The sequence below is a fragment of the Oncorhynchus masou genome, unplaced genomic scaffold (assembly GCF_036934945.1).
Source record: "Oncorhynchus masou masou isolate Uvic2021 unplaced genomic scaffold, UVic_Omas_1.1 unplaced_scaffold_3317, whole genome shotgun sequence".
In the NCBI taxonomy this organism is placed as follows: Eukaryota; Metazoa; Chordata; class Actinopteri; order Salmoniformes; family Salmonidae; genus Oncorhynchus; species Oncorhynchus masou.
In genome coordinates, this window is record NW_027009730.1 from 25,001 (window position 1) to 34,705 (window position 9,705).

Below are 9,705 nucleotides of genomic sequence, written 5' to 3' on the forward strand. Positions count from 1 at the left end.
ACCACACTGCTCTTATGCTCAGCTGACAAAACAGGGGGGCAACAGAAAGACAAGAACAAACACAAACTTGCTTTGTGATGTATATTTTCTGACAGAAATACTGCTTACTGCAGATATGTGGCGAGGGAGAGAGAAAGAGGGCGAGGAGAGAAAGACATGGACAGTGAGAGAGAGAGAGAGAGAGAGGTGTCCATAGAAGAGGGACAGAGAGACAGGGACAGAAGAGACAGCGAGGGAGAGGGAGGAGAGAGGATAGAGACAGGGGAGGGACAGAAGACAGCGGAGAGGTGGGGGGATAGAGAGACAGGGGGAGGGACAGAGACACAGTGATAGAGAGAGACAGGGAGGGGGATAGAGAGACAGACAGGGGAGGGAGGGGATAGAGAGAGACAGGGAGGGGAGGGGGATAGAGAGGGGAAGGGGATAGAGAGAGAGAGGGAAGGGGGATAGAGGGACAAGGGAGGGGATAGAGAGAGACAGCGAGGAGGACACGGGGAGGGGCATGAGAGAGACAGGGAGGGACAGGGAGGGGGATAGAGAGAGACAGGGAGGGGATGAGAGAGACAGGGAGGGGGGGATAAAGAAGACAGGGAGGGGGATAGAGAGAGACAGGGAGAGACAGCGATAGAGAGACAGGGGAGGGGATAGAGAGAGACTGGGGAGGGAGGGGATGAGAGAGAGAGAGGGAGGGGGGATAGAGAGAGAGAAGGAGGGGAGGGGATAATGAGAGAAAGGGGATAGAGAGAGACAGGGAGGGAAAGGGATGAGAGAGAGACAGGGAGGGAGGGAGGATAGAGAGATGGAGGGAGGGGGATAGAGAGACAGGAAGGGAAGGGGATGAGAGAGAGAGAGGGAGGTATAGGAGAGAGGGGAGGGATAGGAGAGAGAAAGAGGGGAGGGATGAGAGAGACTGGGAGGAGGGGATAGAGAGGAAGGAAGGGGATCGAGAGAGAGGGGAGGGGATAGAGAGAGAGAGAGAGAGGGGATAGAGAGAGAGGGAGGGAGGGGATAGAGGAGACAGGGAGGGATAGAGAGAGAGAGGGAGGGGATAGAGAGAGACAGGGAGGGGATAGAGAGACTGGGAGGAGGGGATAGGGAGGGGAGGGGATGAGAGAGGGCTGGGAGGGAGGATAGAGAGAGAGAGAGGAGGGGATAGAGAGAGACTGGGAGGGAGGGGATAGAGAGAGAGAGGAGAGGATAGAGAGAGAGAGGGAGGGGATAATGAGAGAGAGGGAGGGGATAGAGAGAGACAGGGAGGGAGAGGGATAGAGAGAGACAGGGAGGGAGGGGGATAGAGAGATGGAGGGAGGGGATAGAGAGACAGGGAGGGAAGGGGATAGAGAGAGAGAGAGGGAGGGGTATAGAGAGAGACTGGGAGGGAGGGGATAGAGAGAGAGAGGGAGGGGATAGAGAGAGACTGGGAGGGAGGGGATAGAGAGAGAGAGAGAGGGAGGGGGATAGAGAGAGAGAGGGAGGGGGATAGAGAGAGAGAGGGAGGGGGATAATGAGAGAGAGGGAGGGGGATAGAGAGAGACAGGGAGGGAGAGGGATAGAGAGAGACGAGGGAGGGAGGGAGGAGGGGGATAGAGAGATGGAGGGAGGGGGATAGAGAGACAGAGAGGGAAGGGGATAGAGAGACAGGGGGGGATAGAGAGAGAGAGGGAGGGGGATAGAGAGAGAGAGAGGGAGGGGGATAGAGAGAGAGAGAGAGGGAGGGGGATAGAGAGAGAGAGAGGGAGGGGTATAGAGAGACAAAGAGGGAGGTGGGGATAGAGAGACAAAGAGGGAGGTGGATATAGAGAGACAGGGAGGGGGATATAGAGAGACAGGGAGGGAGGTGGATATAGAGAGACAGGGAGGGGATATAGAGGAGACAGGGAGGGTGATAGAGAGACAGGGAGGGAGGGGGATAGAGAGACAGGGAGGGGGATAGAGAGAGAGAGGGAGGGGGATAGAGAGAGAGAGGGAGGGGGATAGAGAGACAGGGAGGGGATAGAGAGAGAGAGGGAGGGGGATAGAGAGAGACAGGGAGGGATAGAGAGAGACTGGGAGGAGGATAGAGAGAGAGAGGGAGGGGATAGAGAGAGACTGGGAGGGAGGGGATAGAGAGAGAGAGGGAGGGGATAGAGAGAGACTGGGAGGGGGATGAGAGAGAGAGGGAGGGATAGAGAGAGAGAGAGGAGGGATAATGAGGAGAGAGGGAGGGGATGAGAAGGAGACGGGGAGGGAGAGGGATAGAGAGAGACAGGGGGGGAGGAGGGGGAGGGGATAGAGAGATGGAGGGAGGGGATAGGAGACAGGGAGGGAAGGGGGATAGAGAGAGAGAGGGGAGGGGTATAGAAGACAGGGAGGGATAGAGAGAGAGGGAGGGGGATAGAGAGAAGAGGGAGGGGGATAGAGAGACAGGGAGGGGATAGAGAGAGAGGGAGGGGATGAGAGAGACAGGGAGGGGATAGAGAGAGACTGGGAGGAGGGGGGATAGAGAGAGAGGAGGGATAAGAAAGACTGGGAGGGAGGGATAGAGAGAGAAGGAAGGGATGAGAGAGACTGGGAGGGAGGGGATAGAGAGAGAGAGGGAGGGGATAGAGAGAGAGGGGAGGATAATGAAGAGAGGGAGGGATAGAGAGAGACAGGGAGGGAGAGGGATAGAGAGGGAGACAGGGAGGGAGGGAGGGGATAGAGAGATGGAGGGGATAGGGGGCAGGGAGGGGAAGGGGGATGAGAGAGAGGGAGGGGGTATGAGAGAGACTGGGAGGGAGGGGATAGAGAGAGAGGAGGATGAGAGAGACTGGGAGGGAGGATGAGAGAGGGGGAGGAGGATAGAGAGAAGAGGATGAAGAGACTGGGAGGGAGGGGATGAGAGAGAGAGAGAGGGAGGGGATAGAGAGAGAGAGGGAGGGGATAGAGAGAGAGGAGGGGATAATGAGAGAGAGGGAGGGGGATAGAGAGAGACAGGGAGGGAGGATAGAGAGAGACAGGGAGGGAGGGAGGGGATAGAGAGATGGAGGAGGGGGATAAGAGACAGAGAGGGAAGGGGATAGAGAGACAGGGAGGGAGAGAGGGAGGGGGATAGAGAGAGGGAGGGAGGGGATAGAGAGAGAGAGAGAGGGAGGGGATAGAGAGAGAGAGAGGGAGGGGTATAGGAGACAGGGAGGGAGGATAGAGAGACAGGGGAGGGAGGGGGATATAGGAGGGAGGGGGATAGAGACAGGGAGGGGATAGAGAGAGAGGGAGGGGAGAGGAGAGAGACAGGGGAGGTGGATATAGAGAGACAGGGAGGTGGATATAGAGAGACAGGGAGGGGATATAGAGAGACAGGGAGGAGGGAGGGGGATAGAGATGGAGGGGAGGGGATAGAGACAGGGAGGGAAAGGGGATAGAGAGACAGGGGGGATAGAGAGAGAGGGAGGAGGGATAGAGAGAGAGAGAGGGAGGGGATAGAGAGAGAGAGAGGGGATAGAGAGAGGAGGGGGTATAAAGAGACAGAGAGGAGGTGGGGATAGAGACAAGAGGGAGGTGGATATAGAGAGACAGGGAGGGGGATATAGAGAGACAGGGGAGGGGATGGAGACAGGGAGGGGGGATGATGAGAGGGAGGGAGGGGGGATAGAGAGAGGGAGGGGATAGAGAGACAGGGAGGGGGATAGAGAGAGACAGGGAGGGGATAGAGAGAGACAGGGAGGGAGGGGGAATAGAGAGACAGGGAGGGGGATAGAGAGAGAGGAGGGAGGGATAGAGAGAGACAGGGAGGGGGATAGAGAGAGACAGGGAGGGGATAGAGAACAGGGAGTGAGGGGATAGAGAGAGACAGGGAGGGGGATAGAGAGAGACAGGGGGAGGGGATAGAGACGAGGGAGGTGGATAGAGGGAGACAGGGAGGGAGGGGGATAGAGAGAGACAGGGAGGGATAGAGAGAGACAGGGAGGGGGATAGAGAGAGACAGGGAGGGGGATAGAGACAGGGAGGGAGGGGATAGAGAGAGAGAGGGAGGGGGATAGAGAGAGAGGGGGATAGAGAGACAGGGAGGGGGATGAGAGAGACAGGGAGGGAGGATATAGAGAGACAGGGAGGGGGATAGAGAGACAGGGAGGGAGGGAGGGGGATAGAGAGATGGAGGGAGGGGGGATAGAGAGACAGGGAGGGAGATAGACAGAGGATAGAGAGAGAGGGGATAGAGAGAGAGGGAGGGGATAGAGAGAGAGAGAGGGAGAGGGGATGAGAGAGAGAGAGGGGGAGGGGGTATAGAGAGACAGAGAGGGAGGTGGGGATAGAGAGACAAGAGGGAGGGTGGATATAGAGAGACAGGGAGGGGATATAGAGGGGAGGGAGGATAGAGAGAGAGGAAGGGAGGGATAGAGAGAGAGGGAGGGGATGAGAGAGAGACAGGGAGGGGGATAGAGAGAGACAGGGAGGGGATAGAGAGGAGAGAGGGAGGGGGATAGAGAGAGACAGGGAGGGAGGGAATAGAAGAGACAAGGGGATAGAGAGAGGGGAGGATAGAGAGACAGGGGAGGGGGGATGAGAGAGACAGGGGGAGGGGATGAGGCGGGAGTGGGGGGATAGAGGGAGACAGGGAGGGGAGGGACAGGGAGGAGATAGAGAGACAGGGGAGGGAGGGGATGAGGGAGAGACAGGATGGAGAGACAGGGGATAGAGAGACAGGGAGGGAGGGGATACTAGAGAGAGGGAGGGGGGGGGGGGGATAGAGGGGAGAGAGAGAGAGAGGGGGAGGGGGATATAGAGAGACAGGGAGGGGGATATAGAGAGACAGGGAGGGGGATATAGAGAGACAGGGAGGGAGGGGATATGAGCGGAGAGGATAGAGGAGAGAGGGAGGGGGATAGAGAGAGAGAGGAGGGGGATAGAGACAGGGAGGGGGATATAGAGAGACAGGGAGGGAGGGGGATAGAGAGACAGGGTGGGAGGGGGATAGAGAGACAGGGAGGGAGGGGGATAGAGAGACAGGGTGGGAGGGGGATAGAGAGACAGGGAGGGGATGAGGGGAGGGGGATAGAGAGAGAGACAGGGAGGTGGATATAGAGAGACAGGGAGGGGGACAGAGAGACAGGGAGGGATGGGTGGATGGGGATAGAGAGGACAGGGAGGGGGGGGAGGGGGTGAAGAGAGATAGGGAGGGGGATAGAAAGAGAGAGGGAGGGGATAGAGAGAGAGAGGGAGGGGGATGAGAGAGACAGGGAGGGGGATAGAAGACAGGGAGGGGATAGGGAGACAGGAGGGATGAGAGACAGGGAGGGAGAGAGAGAGACAGGGAGGGGGATAGAGAGAGACAGGGAGGGGATAGAGAGAGAGGGGAGGGGGATAGAGAGAGGACAGGGGAGGATAGAGAGAGACAGGGAGGGAGAGAGAGAGAGACAGGGAGGGAGAGAGAGGAGTGGTAGTGTACAGTACTCACTAGGTTTACACTTGTAGGTGACGTGGAGGTACTTGATGGTCCCAGGACAGGGGTCGGGCCCAAACACCAGGTGATTGACAGGTAGCTGACAGTCTCTGTGGCTCTGACACTCTGACAGTAACTTCTACAGAAAACACCAGGTGATTGACAGGTAGCTGACAGTCTCTGTTGCTCTGACACTCTGACAGTAACTTCTACGCGTGCAAATCAACATGGTGACCCGAACAGACACGCTTTGGCCAGGGTTCAATCCGATCTATGCCCATTCAGGCTGATCTATTCACATCTCTTAAAGGTAATGTCTCCTGGTATCAAGAGACTGCATTCATGGTAAACGATCTATAAATTACCTATGACATCTCTATAATCCATCTCTACGACTGATCTATAACTCATCTTTACTGATCTATACCAGATCTCTACTGATCTATACCACATCTCTACTGATCTATACCACATCTCTACTGATCTATACCACATCTCTACTACTGATCTATACCACATCCACATCTCTACTACTGATCTATACCACATACTCTATAACACATACTGATCTATACCACATCTCTACTGATCTATACCACATACTACTGATCTATACCACATCTCTACTGATCTATACCACATCTCTACTGATCTATACCACATCTCTACTGATCTATAACACATCTCTACTACTGATCTATACTACATCTCTACTGATCTATACCACATCTCTACTGATCTATACCACATCTCTACTGATCCATACCACATCTCTACTACTGAGCTATACCACATCTCTGCTGATCTATACCACATCTCTACTGATCTATACCACATCTCGACTAATCTATACCACGTCTCTACTGATATATACCACATCTCTACTACTGATCTATAACATCTCTACTACTGATCTATAACACATCTCTACTGATCTATACCACATCTCTACTGTTCTATACCACATCTCTACTGATCTATACCACATCTCTACTGATCTATACCCTGTCTCTACTACTGATCTATAACAGATCTCTACTGATCTATAACACATCTCTACTGATCTATACCACATCTCTACTGATCTATACCCTGTCTCTACTACTGATCTATAACAGATCTCTACTGATAACACATCTCTACTGATCTATGCCACATCTCTACTGATCTATACCACATCTCTACTGATCTATACCACATCTCTACTGATCTATACCACATCTCTACTGATCTATAACACATCTCTACCACATCTCTACTGATCTATACCACATCTCTACAACACATCTCTACTGATCTATATCACGTCTCTACTGATCTATACCACATCTCTACTGATCTATAACACATCTCTACTGATCTATACCCTGTCTCTACTACTGATCTATAACACATCTCTACTCTCTACTGATCTATACCACATCTCTACTGATCGATAACACATCTCTACTGATCTATGCCACATCTCTACTGATCTATACCACATCTCTACTGATCTATAACACATCTCTACTGTTCTATACCACATCTCTACTGATCTATACCACATCTCTACTGATCTATACTCACATCTCTACTGTTCATACTCTACTGATTATACTATATCCACATCTCTACTGATCTATACCACATCTCTACTACTGGATTTATACACATCTCTACTGATCTATACCACATATCTACTGTTCTATACCACATCTCTACTGATCTATACCACATCTCTACTGATCTATACCACATCTCTACTGTTCTATACCACATCTCTACTGATCTATACCACATCTCCTACTGTCTTATACCACATCTCTACTACTGATCTATACCACATCTCGACTGATCTATACCACATCTCTACTACTGATCTATACCACATCTCTACTGATCTATACCACATCTCTACTGTTCTATACCACATCTCTAATGATCTATACCACATCTCTACTGATCTATACCTCATCTCTACTACTGATCTATAACATCTCTACTACTGATCTATACCACATCTCTACTATTTGATCTATAACACATCTCTACTGTTCTATACCACATCTCTACTGATCTATACTGTTCTTTACACATCTCTACTCGATCTATACCACATCTCTACTGATCTATACCACATCTCTACTACTGATCTATAACACATCTCTACTGTTCTATACCACATCTCTACTGTTCTATACCACATCTCTACTACTGATCTATACCACATCTCTACTGATCTATACCACATCTCTACTGATCTATAACATCTCTACTACTGATCTATAACACATCTCTACTACTGATCTATACCACATCTCTACTGGGATCTATACCACATCTCTACTGATCTATACCACATCTCTACTGATCTATACCACATCTCTACTACTGATCTATACCACATCTCTACTGATCTATACCACATCTCTACTGATCTATAACATCTCTACTGATCTATAATATCTTTGGCCATTTCTATACCACATCTCTACTGATCTATACCACATCTCTACTACTGATCTATACCAGATCTCTACTGATCTATACCACATCTCTACTGATCTATAACATCTCTACTACTGATCTATACAACATCTCTACTACTGATCTATACCACATCTCTACTGATCTATACCACATCTCTACTGATCTATAACCCATCTCTACTGATCTATACTATCCTACTACTGATCTGACGACCATCTTTAATTTCTACTGATCTATACCACATCTCTACTGATCTATAACACATCTCTACTGATCTATAACACATTCCTATCTCTACGATCTATACCACAACTCAACACATACTGATCTATATCACATCTCTACTGATCTATACCACATCTCTACTGATCTATAACAGATTCTAACACCACATCTCTACTGATCTATACCACACCTCTACCACATCTCTACTATATACCACATCTCTACTGATCTATACCACAACTCTACTACTGATCTATACCACATCTCTACTGATCTATACCACATCTCTACTGATCTATACCCTGTCTCTACCCATCTCTACTGATCTATACCACATTCTCATTGATTTATAATACATATTCACTGATCTATACCACATCTCTACTGATCTATAACACATTCTACTGATCTATACCACATCTCTACTGATCTATACCACATCTATACTGATCTATACCATACCTTTACCATTTATACCACATCTCATTGACACACATTCCTACTGATTCTATACTACATTCTACTACTGAGTTATACCACATTCTCATTGATTTATAATACATTTCTACTGATCTATACCACATCTCTACTGATCTATACCACATCTCTACTGATCTATACCACATCTCTACTACTGAGCTATACCACATCTCTACTGATCTATACCACATCTCTACTGATCTATACCACGTCTCTACTGATATATACCACATCTCTACTACTGATCTATAACATCTCTACTACTGATCTATAACACATCTCTACTGATCTATACCACATCTCTACTGTTCTATACCACATCTCTACTGATCTATACCACATCTCTACTGATCTATACCCTGTCTCTACTACTGATCTATAACAGATCTCTACTGATCTATAACACATCTCTACTGATCTATACCACATCTCTACTGATCTATACCCTGTCTCTACTACTGATCTTTAACACATATCTACTGTTCTATACCACATCTCTACTGTTCTATACCACATCTCTACTACTGATTTATACCACATCTCTACTGTTCTATACCACATCTCTACTGTTCTATACCACATCTCGACTGATCTATACCACATCTCTACTACTGATCTATACCACATCTCTACTGATCTATACCACATCTCTACTGTTCTATACCACATCTCTAATGATCTATACCACGTCTCTACTGATCTATACCACATCTCTACTGATCTATACCACATCTCTACTGATCTATACCCTGTCTCTACTACTGATCTATAACACATCTCTACCACATCTCTACTGATCTATACCACATCTCTACTGATCGATAACACATCTCTACTGATCTATGCCACATCTCTACTGATCTATACCACATCTCTACTGTTCTATACCACATCTCTACTGATCTATACCACATCTCTACTGATCTATACCACATCTCTACTGTTCTATACCACATCTCTACTGATCTATACCACATCTCTACTACTGATCTATACCACATCTCTACTGATCTATAACATCTCTACTACTGATCTATACCACATCTCTACTACTGATCTTTAACACATATCTACTGTTCTATACCACATCTCTACTGTTCTATACCACATCTCTACTACTGATTTATACC

At 48.9% G+C, this 9,705-nt stretch overlaps 1 pseudogene; it reads right to left on the reverse strand.

Moving 5' to 3' along the window:
* Positions 1-5,537, reverse strand: part of LOC135534373 (protein eva-1 homolog C-like) — a 19,700-nt pseudogene extending 14,163 nt beyond the window's left edge.
* Between the last annotated feature and the right edge of the window lie 4,168 nt (positions 5,538-9,705).